This window comes from Dromiciops gliroides, chromosome 4, assembly GCF_019393635.1.
Source record: "Dromiciops gliroides isolate mDroGli1 chromosome 4, mDroGli1.pri, whole genome shotgun sequence".
Classification (NCBI taxonomy): domain Eukaryota; kingdom Metazoa; phylum Chordata; class Mammalia; order Microbiotheria; family Microbiotheriidae; genus Dromiciops; species Dromiciops gliroides.
In genome coordinates this window covers 121,043,046-121,056,387 of record NC_057864.1, presented here as the reverse complement: position 1 = coordinate 121,056,387, position 13,342 = coordinate 121,043,046, and the positions used below count along the sequence as shown (strand labels likewise).

Sequence of the window (13,342 nt, the reverse complement as noted above, 5' to 3'; positions counted from 1 at the left end):
TTGCTTCTTTTCTGTGGGATAATAGTTCTCCTACTGATCTATCAACCATTATCTAAGCTCTGGACTTCCAAAGGAAGCTTCAAGATGGCAGAGTATAGAAAGCATTCAGCTGAGCTCTTCCAACATTTCCCTCCCAACAACTTTAAAATAATGCTGCAAATTGAATTGTGGCAGAACCAACAGAAAGTCAGAGTGAGACATTCTTCCTTCCTGAGCCAACTAAGGAGCTTGATAAAAGATATCTGTGACATGGGGGAGGCTGGTCAAAGTGTAGGAAACTCCAGTGTGGAATTAGGTAGTGGGCACAGAAGTAACAACAGCTTTGGAATCTCTTAAGCCAGAATTATAGAAAAGGTAGAAAAGGACCAGGACTGAGGGTTATCTTTTTGAGCTCTTACTATGGGTTTTCCATTTGAATGGTTGACATTTAAAACATCTATCCTCCCCTTAAGTGAGGGTATATATGAATATAAATATTTTATGCTTTACTAAGTATGTACAAAGATGGTTTATTTTCTGAAAATTTCTTTGGAGAATGACATACTACAGATTTGGAAATAGAGGGAATTACTACCCACAAGATATTATAATGTAGTACCATTTCCACAGAGCAGGTTCTTTTTTCCATTCAATTTATTATCGTCAGTGCAATTCATTTATTAATAAATATTTATTTGGGGCAGCTAGATGGCGCAGTGGTAAAGCACCGGCCCTGGATTCAGGAGTACCTGAGTTCAAATCCGGCCTCAGACACTTGACACTTACTAGCTGTGTGACCCTGGGCAAGTCACTTAACCCTCATTGCCCTGCAAAAATAAATAAATAAATAAATAAATATTTATTAACTGTTGACTAGGTGCCTGGCACCACAATGCCTGACATTGGGTCCGGTTCTGAAAATAGAAAAAAAAATACTTTCTGTCCTTAAAAATTAAGGGGGAAGGAGGAGGTTTGATGATAGAGGATAGCACAGAAGATTCAATAAACATATAACAAAGTCAATATAAGGCAGGGGAGTGATGGGGCCAAGAAACCTTAGGAAATAAAGTTGTTGCTATTAAATTGTTTTTTAGTCATGTCTGACTCTCTGTTGCTCCATTTAGGAGGTTTTGTTTTGTTTTGTTTTGTGGGGTTTTTTTGTTTTTTGTTTGTTTTATTGGCAACTTTGGCTTATTTTACAGATAAACTCAGCCAAATGGGGAAGTAACTTGCCCAGGGTCACAAAGTGTCTTAGGCCAGATTTGAAGTCATGAAGATGAGTCTTTCTAGTTCCGAGCCCAATACTGTTCCTTGGACTTGATTATTCCAGGGTCTAAGACTCAAGATTTTCCTCCTTTGACACAGCTTCCTGGTAACCTATGGCTATACTTACATGGCTTCCCGGTAACCAAAGGACATAAAAAGACCTGTGCATGTATACTCAGGGCTTTTCAGACTTGGAAGACATTCCCAAACTGTTCTATTTGAGGTAGCTTGCTCTGTCCAGCTTGCCAGGTATCCTTGCCATCCTTGCCAGGTAGGGGAAAGGAGCTTCATTCATCTCAGCTAAATACTAAGCTATTCTTATATATCTTTTCTGTGGTATGGCTAAGTAAACCTCCCTTTGTTAACTCGTAAATAATTCATAAGTGTCTCATTTTGTTCTGAACCTAAACTAACAGAGGACTGACATATATCAAGCCCACCAATTACAAAAAGGTATTTACTGAAATGGCTTAGAAAGAAAAGAAGCAACTAAACACCTTTCCCATGAACTATTTTTTTCTTTTTTTTTCTTTTTTTGCGGGGCAATTGGGGTTGTGACTTGCCCAGGGTCACACAGCTTGAACTCAGGTCCTCCTGAATCCAGTGCTGCACCACCTAGCTGCCCCTCCCATGAACTTTTGATACTCAGCCACATAAACATCTAGCATCCATGAGGAGACTAAGCACACATCAAGGTCACAAGCAGAGAAGTACACATGACCAAAGCACAACAACCAGTCAATAAACATTTAATAATCACCTACTGTGTACCAAGCATTGTGTTAAATGCTTGAGATACAAAAAAAGAGCCAAAAGATAGTTCCTGTCTTCAAGGAGCTCACAATGTAATGAGGGATACAACAATGAAGAAAATATGTACAAACATGATATATACACAATAAATAGGAAATATCTAACAGAGGAAAAGCAATAAAAGAAAGGTTGGGAAGAACTTTCTGAAGATGGGATTGAAGTTGGTACTGTCAGGAAGTCGAGGCAGCCAGTAGGCAGAGATGAAGAGGGAGCTTTTCAAGCATGGGAGACAACCAGAGAAAATGCCCAGAGCTGAGAAATAGAGTGACACGTTGGAATAGCCAGGAGGCTGGTATTACTGAATCAAAGAGTATGTGGCAGGAAGTAAAATATAAGACAAGAAGTAAAGAATAAGAAAAGGAGAAGGGAGCTAAATTATGAAGGGATTTGAATGCTAAACAGAGGGTTTTATATTTGATGCTGGAGGTGACAGTGAACTATTAGAGTTATTAGGTTAGGGCAGGATAGGTAGATTTGAGAATCATCAGCCTGATGTTGCAAGATTTCTAGAATTCATGTCTTCAGGCTGCTCTTGCTGACCTTGTTTTTATACTTTCTACACAATGCTGCTAGATATTGCTCCACTGGACACTGGTCTTTACTGCTTCAAATTTTTTCCTTAGCTAAATCCTTGACTAGAGTATTTCTTTTAGAAAGAATAGTAATGTTTATCTGGTTTTTTTGTTTGTTTCAAATAGGATATCGTACAAAGACAATACAGGCTAACTTCTTTCTTTTGCAGGAAACAGGACATATCAGAATATCTTCCCTTTATAGTGTATCCAGTTCATGGAATTCTTGAACTCAAGAATTTGGACTTGGAATTATCAGTGAGTTAACTCTTTAAAACTAATGTCTGTATTGATATATTCAAGTATATTAAGAATTGCACTGGAGCAGCTAGGTGGCTCAGTGGAAAGAGCACCGGCCTTGGAGTCAGGAAGACCTGAGTTCAAATCCGGCCTCAGACACATAACACTTAATAGCTGTGTGACCCTAGGCAAGTCACTTAACCCCAATTGCCTCACCAAAAAAAACCAAAACCAAACAAACAAACAAAAAAATTGCACTACTTATTTCACAGGATTGTTGTGAGTTTGTGCATATTAAATCAGTAAATTGTCACTGATTTATAGAATAATTATGTTTCAAGTACAGAAAGCTCCTAAAAATAACACAAGTGTCACTAAGGGTAAACATAAATGCTTTACATGCCAAAGCTTTTATTAAAAAAAAAAAATCACAAGAATCATTACAGGTTTTGTTTGAGCTCAGTGGCTCTTGATATAGTTCCCTTTTCCCCTCTACTACCTTTCCTAAGGCTCACAACTTCTAATTCTTGAAGTTTTGCCCAGAATTTTCTGTGTTCCTCACTTCCAAATTACCAGCTGACAACTCCATCTTCAACACTTCCTCAATTTGCTATCGTAACCAAATGAGCACCTGTCCAAGCAAACTAAGAAGTAGGAGGACCTGTGTCAAGAGCTCCCTAGATTGTGGTAAATTCTCAGTTTCAGCTGGAACTTGAGCTTTTCCAGATTTGGGACCATTTATAGAACGAATGAAGTGTTCAAAACCGAACTGGATTCTCCCAATCCTGCTTTTATTCATGGAAGTGGTCTTTTCAAAGGGAATCTGCTGCAGATGACTTAGATGTTTGATTATTTGTTGCCTGTCTTCTCCTCTTCTTAATCTATTCATAGCATAAAGTGAAGGTTTTGCAATTACTCTGCTGTATTTAGAAGTGCCATCTGGGAAGAGAGAAAATGACCAAAAAAAAAAAAAGTTACTCCTTTTACTTAGTGAGCTGAGTAGCTTTCAAATTTAATTGTCTTGCCATGGCTGTTTGAGGGTTTTGCAGCCTTGACCCGTTGATCTTGTGGAAAATCTTCTTGGCCAGGTTTTATTTAAACATTCTGATTCATCTCAACTTCTTTGTTACTGTTATGTGTTTGCTTTCACTGGGACCATGTGAAGAGTTTAATTCTCTGCCTCCTCTTGTGTTTATTTGGTGTTGTCTATGTACAAGTCAAGAAAAGCAAGCAAAAACAGAAATGTACCACTTTATTCCCAAGCTAAGATGGGATCTAGAGAATGAAGGGCATGTTTAGGATTTTGTAGTGCCATAAAGTACTTGGCAATGCTTTAGGGCACACCTGGTAGGCTTTACAAAAAAAAAAAATCTCATGAAATCTTAGCCCCTTAAAGTAGTATGTTAGTACTTTGAAAATTATTTTTTATTAAATGAATGAAACAGCACTGGGAGTGTGGGCAATATGATTCTCATATGTGTGCATTTATTTTATAAGTGTGGCTTCTCTTATTCTTGAGTATCCTCACCTGTTATTCCTAGGAAAATTAAATGTAGAATTTCCAGTTTTCCATTGAGTAAGTAGGGAAACAATATTATGTATATTCAATGATTAAACATTTATCTTTGATTTTATAAGCCTGTCCACTAGGTTGCTAAGTATCTGCTCTACTTACTCTATTAAGTTCTTCTAATAGCTTTACTACCTATGAAAATATTAATAACTACCAAATCATCTGTCTCTTTTCCCATATCTTTTCAATCATGCAAATTTTGAGAGTGGAAAGGGACCACAGCACCCATCTAGTCCAACCCATATGTCAAAGGAATTCCTCCTATAATGTACCCATCAAATGACTGTCCAAGTCTTGATGTCTCCAAAGAGGGAAAACCTCACTAGGCAGCCTTCTGCTTTTGTACCACTCCAAATGTTAGGAATTTTTTCCCCTGACACTGTCCTCTTTGTGATTTCCACAGAACCTCTAGTTCTGTCATCTGGGACCCAGGAGAACAAGTGTAATCACTCCTTTTTATGACAACCCTTCAAATACTTGAAGACAGCTATGATGATGCCCCACCTCTAATTTGTCTTTTCTCCAGGCTAAATAGGTCAATTTCCTTAGACTATTCCTTATATGTCATGGATTTAAGGTCTTTTTTGCTATGCTGGTTGATATGCCTGCTTATCAATGTTCTTGACTTGTGGTGCCTAAAACAGAATATAGTACTCAACATGAGGTCCAATTCGGGTAGATCACAGTGGAACTATCACTTTTCTATTAGTGAAAGCTATTGTCTTCTCCATCATCCCCACCCTCTCACTTAGCTTCAGACTCTTACAGCCTACAAACATGACCATGATTCCTCCATCCTCAACCCTGCCCCCCATGAAAAAAAAAATCCTAACCCTTCACTTGATATGTCCATCCCTCTGGGTATTTTCCTTTCTGTGACTCAGCTTCTCGGGAAGTCCATGTTTAATTAATATCTCCCCTTCCTTTTCTCTCATTCTGTTAATCAACCTACAGTCTGGCTTCCCACTTCATAGTTTAGCTGAAACTGCTCACTTCAGAGTTACTAATGATCTAATTGCTTTTGTCTTTCAAAGTGGGATCATGGAACCGGGCAAGAATAAGCATGCCACCAAAGGAGGCCAAAAAGGAACCAAAAAGAAAGTGGTTGATCCATTATTTGAGAAAGATTGGTATGATGTCAAAGCACCAGCTATGTTCAGTGTACACAGTGTTGGCAAAATACTGGTTACAAAGACTCAAGGAATGACAATTGCCTTCCATGATCTCAAATATCACATTTTTGAAGTGAGCCTTGCTAATCCACAGAATTATGAGGGTGCTTTTAATAAATTCAAATTAATTCCTGATGATGTCCAGAGTTAAAATTATCTGACTAACTTCTAGGAAATGTAACTTGCCAGGACAAGATGTATTTCATGGTTAAAAAGCAGCAGACCATGATTGAAGCCCATGTTGATATCAAAACTACCGATGGCTATTTGCTCTGCTTTTGTGGTGGTTTTACCAAAAAGTACAAAAGCCAGATACATAAGAGTTCTTATTCACAGCAACTGATTCCAGACAGCATTGAAGAAGACATAGAAAAGGGTGCCAGTATATTTACCTTTTCCAAGATGTATTTGTTTTGAAAATCAAGATGCTCAAGAAGCACAAATTTGAATTGGGAAAGCTAATGGAACTGCATGGTAAAGGTGAAGGCTGTGAAAAACCTGCAGGAGATAAAATAGATACAAAAGTAGAAAGGGCTGTTGGATATGAACCACCAGTTCAAATATCTTTCTAGTACAAAAATATTTATAGCTGCTCTTTTTGTGATGGCAAAGAATTTGAAATTGAGGGGATGCCCATCAAGTGGGGAATGGCTAAACAAGTTGTGGTATATGAATGTAATGAAATAACATTGTGCTGTAAGAAATAATAAGCAGGGGCAGCTATGTGGCATAGTGGATAGAGTACCAGCCCTGGAGTCAGGAGGACCTGAGTTCAAATACGGCCTTAGAAACTTAATACTTACTAGCTGTGTGGCCCTGGGCAAGTCACTTAACCCCAATTGCCTCACCAAAAAAAAGAAAGAAAGAAAAAAAGAAAGAAAGGAAGAAAGAAAGGAAGAAAGGAAGAAAGGAAGAAATGATAAACAGATGGATTTCAGAAAAATCTGAAAAGATTTACATGAATTGATGCTGAATGAAATGAGCAGAACCAAGAGAACATTGTACACAGTGTCAACAACATTGTAGGATGATCAACTGTGATAGACTTAACTCTTCTCAGAAATACAATGATCCAACACAATGCCAAAAGAATCATAATGGAAAAGGCTCTCAACATTCAGAAAAAAAGGACAATGGAGTCTGAATGAAGATTGAACCATACTATTTTCACTTTTGTTGTTTCTTTTTTTTTGTCATTGTTTATTCTCTTTTTGAATTTTTTCTCTTTTGTTCTGATACTTCTAACGTGGAAATACGTTTAACATGATTGTAATGTATAACCTATATCAGATTGCTTTCTGGTTTCAGGAGCGGGGAGAAAAGAGAGGGTGGGAGAAAAATTTGGAACTCAAAAAATATTTTAACATGTAATTAGAAAAAATCAAAATAAATAAAATTAAGAATCTGTCTAAAATAAGAACTTTGAAAGGTTGAAAATTTTTTTTTAAAATTTATCACTGTAATGGTTTGTTTTTTTCTTCCATAAATCAAAATGGCAATAATATTTGGTGTCTGGAAAGTTTTCTCATCAATGTGATAAGCAAATGGCTTGATCTTAATGAAATTGTGTGATTGCTCTGTAAATAAATTTGTTATAAAACAAAGAAATAAAAAAGAAAAAGATCTCTTAATTTCCAGATCTAATGACCTTTTCTCAATCCTCATCCTTCTTCCCCTCTCTTCAGCCTTTGACAGTATTGATTACCCACTTCTCTCTAGATTTCTTTGGCATTACTCTATCCTGCTTCTCCCTCTAGTCTCTCTCGGTCTCTCCTAGGTCTCCTTTGCTAGATCTTTATCCAAGATATGCCCATTAGAGGTAAGTGCTCTGCAATGATCTGTTCAGACTCTCCTCCCTCTATACCATTTCTCTTGTTGAACTCAGCAACTCCTATGGTTCAGGTGGGAGGCTCAGTGGCTAGAGTACCAGGCCTGGAGTCAGGAATATCTGAAGTCAAACCCATCCTCAGACATTTCCTAGCTGTATGATCTTAAACAAGTCACTTAACCTTGTTTGCCTTGGTTTCCTCATCTGTAAAATGAGATGGATAAGGAAATGGCAAACCTCTCTGGTATCTTTGCCAAGAAAACTCCAAATGTAATCATGAACAACAATAATAATATGGTGATTCTTAGGTATACTTACTTTTTCCTAACCTGAAGACTTCTCTCTGCAGTTGTCCATCAGAAATCTTTAACTGGATATCCTGTAGTCATCATAAAATCAACATATCCAAAATTGAACTCGTTTTCTTTCCCCTCAATTTCTCCCCTCTTCTGAATTAACCTATAATATCCAGGAGACCAACATCCTCCTAGTCAACCAGACTTACAACCTAGTTGTCATCTTTGACTTCTTATTCTTTCTCACTCCCCCATATCCAATCTGTTGTCAAATCTTATCAATTTTACTTTTGTAACATCTCTTTTCCCTAATTATCTTGGGAGACAGACCTAGTAATGGTATTGCTGGGTCAAAGAGTATAGGCAGTTTAATAACTCTTTGAGCATATTTCCAGATTGCTCTCCAAAATGGTTGAATTAGTTCACAGCTCCACCAACAGTGAATTAGTGTCCCAATTTTTCCTTAACCCCTCCAACATTTGTCACTTTCCCCTTCAATAATTTTAGCCAATCTGATTAATGTTAAGTGATATCTCAAGGTTGTTTTTTTGTTTTGTTTTATTTTAGTGAGGCAATTGGGGTTAAGTGACTTGCCCAGGGTTACACAGCTAGTAAGTGTTAAGTGTCTGAGGCCAGATTTGAACTCAGGTACTTCTGACTCCAGAGCCGGTGATCTATCCACTGCGCCACCTAGCTGCCCTCAAGATTGTTTTAATTTGTATTTCTCTAACCAGTAATTATTTAGAACTTTTTTTCATATGATTATAAATTGTTTTATTTCTTTATCAGAAAACTGCCTATTCATATCCTTTGACCATTTATCAATTGGGGAATGACTCTTATTCTTATAGATTTAACAAAATTCTTTATATATTTGAGATATGAGACTTTTATCTGAAAAAAACTATTTACAAAAATTTGGTGTGTTTCCCAATTTTATTAGGGAAAAAGGAAAAGAATCTATGTTCTAAAATATTTATAACAGCTCTCTTTGTGGTGGCAAAGAACTGAAAATTGTGGTGGCATTTAGTCATGTCCAACTCTTTGTGACCCTCTTTTGGGGTTTTCTTGGCACAGATGCTGGCGTGGTTTGCCATTTCCTTCTCCAGCTACTTTTACAGATGAGGACAGTACGGCAAACAGGGTTAAGCAACTTAACCATGGTCACACAGCTTGTTGTTGTTGTTGTTGTTGTTGTTGTTGTTGTTTGTTCTTCATTCTCACAGAGGACCACTGACATTAGAAGGATATTTTGACTTGCAAGTGAACTGGATTTAAGTGAGACAGGGTGTCACACAACTACTAAGTGTCGGAGGCCAGTTTGAATTTAGGAAGATGATTCTTCCTGACTCCAAGAATAGCACTCTAAACATTGTGCCACCTAGCTGCCGCTATGCTATCTGCTTCCCTTATTTTGTTTTTTCAAGTCAGAGCTAAAACCCCATCTCTTATAAGGAGTTTTGTTTTTTTTAAATCCCTTTCAATGGCAGTATCTTCTCTCTATTAATTGCAATTTATCTGGGATATATCCTGTAGGTACATAGCTGTTTTCATGTTGTCTTCCCCATTAGACTTGACACTCCTTGAGAATCAGGATTGTCTCTTGCTTTCTTTGCATTCCCAAAAGTTAGTACAGTGGCTGTCAAGTTTTAGGCACTTAACAAATGTTTATTGACAGACTAATGAATTCCTCGCTTAGCTCTAAACTGCATTAAGTTTTTTTGGCTGTTATATCATACTACAGACACACATTGAGCTTGTTGTCCCCTAAATACCTAAAATCTTATTCAGAACAATTGAAACTCCTTTCTTATACTTACTAAGTTGATTTTTGTACCCAAAGACTTTACATTTATTCCTATTGAATTTCATTTTATTAGATTAAGTCCACCTCTCCAGTCTGTTAAAATTCATTTTGATTTTGATTCTGCCATGCCATCTTTTGGTTTTTCTTCCCAGCTTTGTATCACCTGCAAGTTTGATAAATATGCCATCTACATTTTTAGTCAAGGTATTGATAAAACCTATTAAATACCATAGATCACTGGCTGACAAAATCTCAATGCTCTTTTGTCTTCATTACACAAAGAATTCAGGCTTAGAATTAAAAGATATCTTAGTTATCATATGATCTAATCCTTTCATTTTATAGATAAGGGAATTGAGATCCAGAGCAACTAAGCAATTTATGCAAGGTTATCTACATTATAAAGGAAAAGCCAGAATTTGAACCAAGGTCTCCTAAGTAAACATCTGCTACATAATTTTGGTTAAACTTCATTAGGAAGGAATGATAATTGATGTTAATATCTATTGATTTATCTTTTTTTTTGCCTCAATAGCTTATTTACATAAATTATGTTGGAATTATTTTAATTTCATGCCTTATCTTTTTTTTTTAACAAAAGTAATAAAATATAATCTGGGTGGCTTGATCAATTATGGACCCTTAATTCAGATAATTTAGATTCAAAGAATGTTTTGTGAACTTGAATTATAAACCTTATTTTTTATACTTTGCTACATCTATTTAGATATAGAATTTGAAAAAGACAATATTATCACCAGAAGGGAGTTTTCTCTAATGCAGAATTCTGTTTCAGGCTCATAAAAATCTCAGAGCTGGAAGGAAATTCAGAGGCCATCTAGTTCAAACCATTCCTGAGCAAGAATCCCTCTGTAACATACCCAACAAGTGATCATCCAGCCATTGCTTAGAGGATAAATTTTACTAATGTTCCATTTATGAAGATTAGAGATTTAAATTCTAATGAAAATATTTATGCATGGCTTGCTCCTGAGTGAGAAATGCCACCCATGAAGTTTGATGGTGTTTACTGTAGGCGATAATCCCATTTCAAGAAAGCCAAGAAAGCTATATCCACCTTTAAGTATGTGAGTTGTTTCTTTTCCATTTTCTGAAAAAAAAAAAAAGGCCTTTAATGTTCAGCTTCAGATGAAAACAATATAAAAGAGTGTTTTTATGTATGGTTTGTATAACATCTATGGAGCTTGTTATAATTGAGTATGGGATCTAAGGATTTCCCTTTCTTTGCATTTTAGAAATCTAATTTTAAATATAAAGGCCCCACTTATTGAAAAAAAAAAAGAGTTTGTAGTCAGCTTGCATTGATTCAGCAGTTTTATTTTTTTAATGAAAGAATTGGATCACAGATGCTACATAGTTTGTACTCTCCCTCCTGCCCCCCAAGAAGAGACTTTTATTTATGCAGGTTCATTCCATCATGCAGGTGGAGTTGATATAAGGAGTCATTTTTGCATGGTTATTAAAAACATCGTGTATGTTGAGAATTCCCCTCCCTTAACTCCTTTTTTCTTAGTCAATGGATGGTCAGTCATATGGTTAACATCTGGAATTCACTCAGGCCAGTTGGATAATATCTTCTACCAATTTGTTGCTTTATTCAGAAAGAGACATACCAGAATGGAAAGTATAGAAGGGAAATACTGTCTTTCTTTTGACATACACAGACTCAAATCTCATCATGCCTTTTAAAACAGTCATTGAACCAGTTTTACTATTTAGTTATCAATAAATATTTTTATTGTCTCAAAACAAACTCTCAGAAAATACACGCAAAAAGTGTGCTCAGAATGAAGACTTTTAATTATTTCAGTTCACATGGGACTCAGTTTTCATTTTATCCCATGTCCCTGACCATAAACACAAAAGACATAAATTGACCCTACAATCCTTGCTTTGTACAAAATACCGCTCTCCTCATTTAACTTCATTAAGAAGACTAATTTTCTTCTGAGATAGGAAGAAAAAAAGAAACAAAGAAAGAAAGAGAAAAGGGAAGAAGGAAGGAGAGGGAAGGAAGGAAGGAAGGAAGGAAGGAAGGAAGGAAGGAAGGAAGGAAGGAAGGAAGGAAGGAAGGAAGGAAGGAAGGAAGGCAGGCAGGCAGGCAGGCAGGCAGGAAGGAAGGAAGGAAGGAAGGAAGGAAGGAAGGAAGGAAAGAGGGAGGGTAAATCTTAGTGTGATAAGAAAATAAAGGCAATGTCATGGAACTGTTTGAGAGTTTACCTCAGAATCAGGAAAAACTAGGTTCAAATCCTGTCTGATATAGGCAGGTTTAGGTCAGTTTGTTAGCTTGTCAATATCTCAGGCAACTCTACGGCAGTGATTTCAGAGCAGTTTTCAGATCTACAGTGGTAGAGGTTGTTTCCTTGCTGAGCATTCCTTACTGTAAAGGAATCACAAGTATGGATCATTACCAACCCAAACTTTATGCATCCCCACAAAAGGAGGAATTGTACCAACCCATTTGCTCCTCTATGACAATATTTTTCTAAGGGTATTCTATGGCAAAGCCTCTTAAACTGTGGATCCCGACCCCATATGGGATCAAGTAACTGAATGTGGGGGTTGTGAAAAATTCAACAGTAAAAAGTTATGTATACCTATTTTATATACCTATATACCTGGGGTCACATAAAAATTTCTTGGGCAAAAAGGGGTTGCAAGTGGGAAAAGTTTAAGAAGCCCTGTTTAATGGCAACTAAGGGCATCTCTAGTGCTCACAAAGCAATTCATGTACCATCTTCAGTCTTGATTTGAAAGAAATTATGATCCTAATGATTGATGTATGGTCTAGAGGGATATGGATTCAAATCCTAACTCTAACACTTACTTCCTGCAGGACCCAGGGCAATTCATTTAATCTCTCTCATCCTTCTTTAAATTGGGGATAATACAACTTGCAACTATGGTCCTCACAAGATTATTTTTTTAGACTTACAGTGCTATGGAAATGTGTTATTATTGTTATTATTATATTTAATACGTTTCCAAAAAAACTCCCCAATAATACATTCCTTTCTTGTTCTAGCCTCAAACTTTTTTTCAATCCTCACTCTAGCCTCATATTTTTCTTATTGAAACTCCAAAAGTTAAAGTGAAAAGGGGAAATCAGAAGAAAAGTTATAATTACCAAACTCCACCTAGGGTTATAGGCAACTTCTTTCTTCCAGGGTTAAAATTGGGAATGAAAAATTAGGCCCTAGGGGCAGCTAGGTGGTGCAGTGGATAGAGCACTGGCCCGGGATTCAGGAGGACCTGGGTTCAAATCTGACCTCAGACACTTTACACTTACTAGCTGTATGACCCTGGGCAAGTCACTTAACCCCAATTGCCTCACAAAAAAAAAAAAGAAAACAAAAGAAAAAAAAATTAGGCCCATAGTCAGGACATTCAGGAAGCATCTAACTTCTTTTCTAATGCCCCAGTTGGATTCCTGTTACCATACTTTCTATGGAGTACATTGAATATGTGACCTGCTTACAAAAAAGACAAAAGTACATTTCACTTTTATTGCTTCCAAACCATCCTTTTCATTCAAAATCCATTTAGTAGAAATTGAAAAGGGGACTACTAATTACAGTTATTTTCTTTCCCAATGAGACTCTTCCATATCTCCAAAGTTAGAGAAGAATGGAATAATTTATTCTGTCAGGTTAGGTGAAAACATAAAAATTTGATCCCTCTCCAACCCCACTTCCCTCCTACGTGGCAACTCTCCACCAGCACCCCTGGGTCCATAGAGAGGAATAGGTTTAAGAGCATTAGGTTTTAGAAGCAA

General features: G+C 36.8%; 1 pseudogene; it reads left to right on the top strand.

Moving 5' to 3' along the window:
• The first annotated feature begins 5,484 nt into the window (after positions 1-5,484).
• LOC122754688 lies at positions 5,485-6,187 on the top strand (annotated as a pseudogene).
• The last annotated feature ends 7,155 nt before the right edge of the window (positions 6,188-13,342 follow it).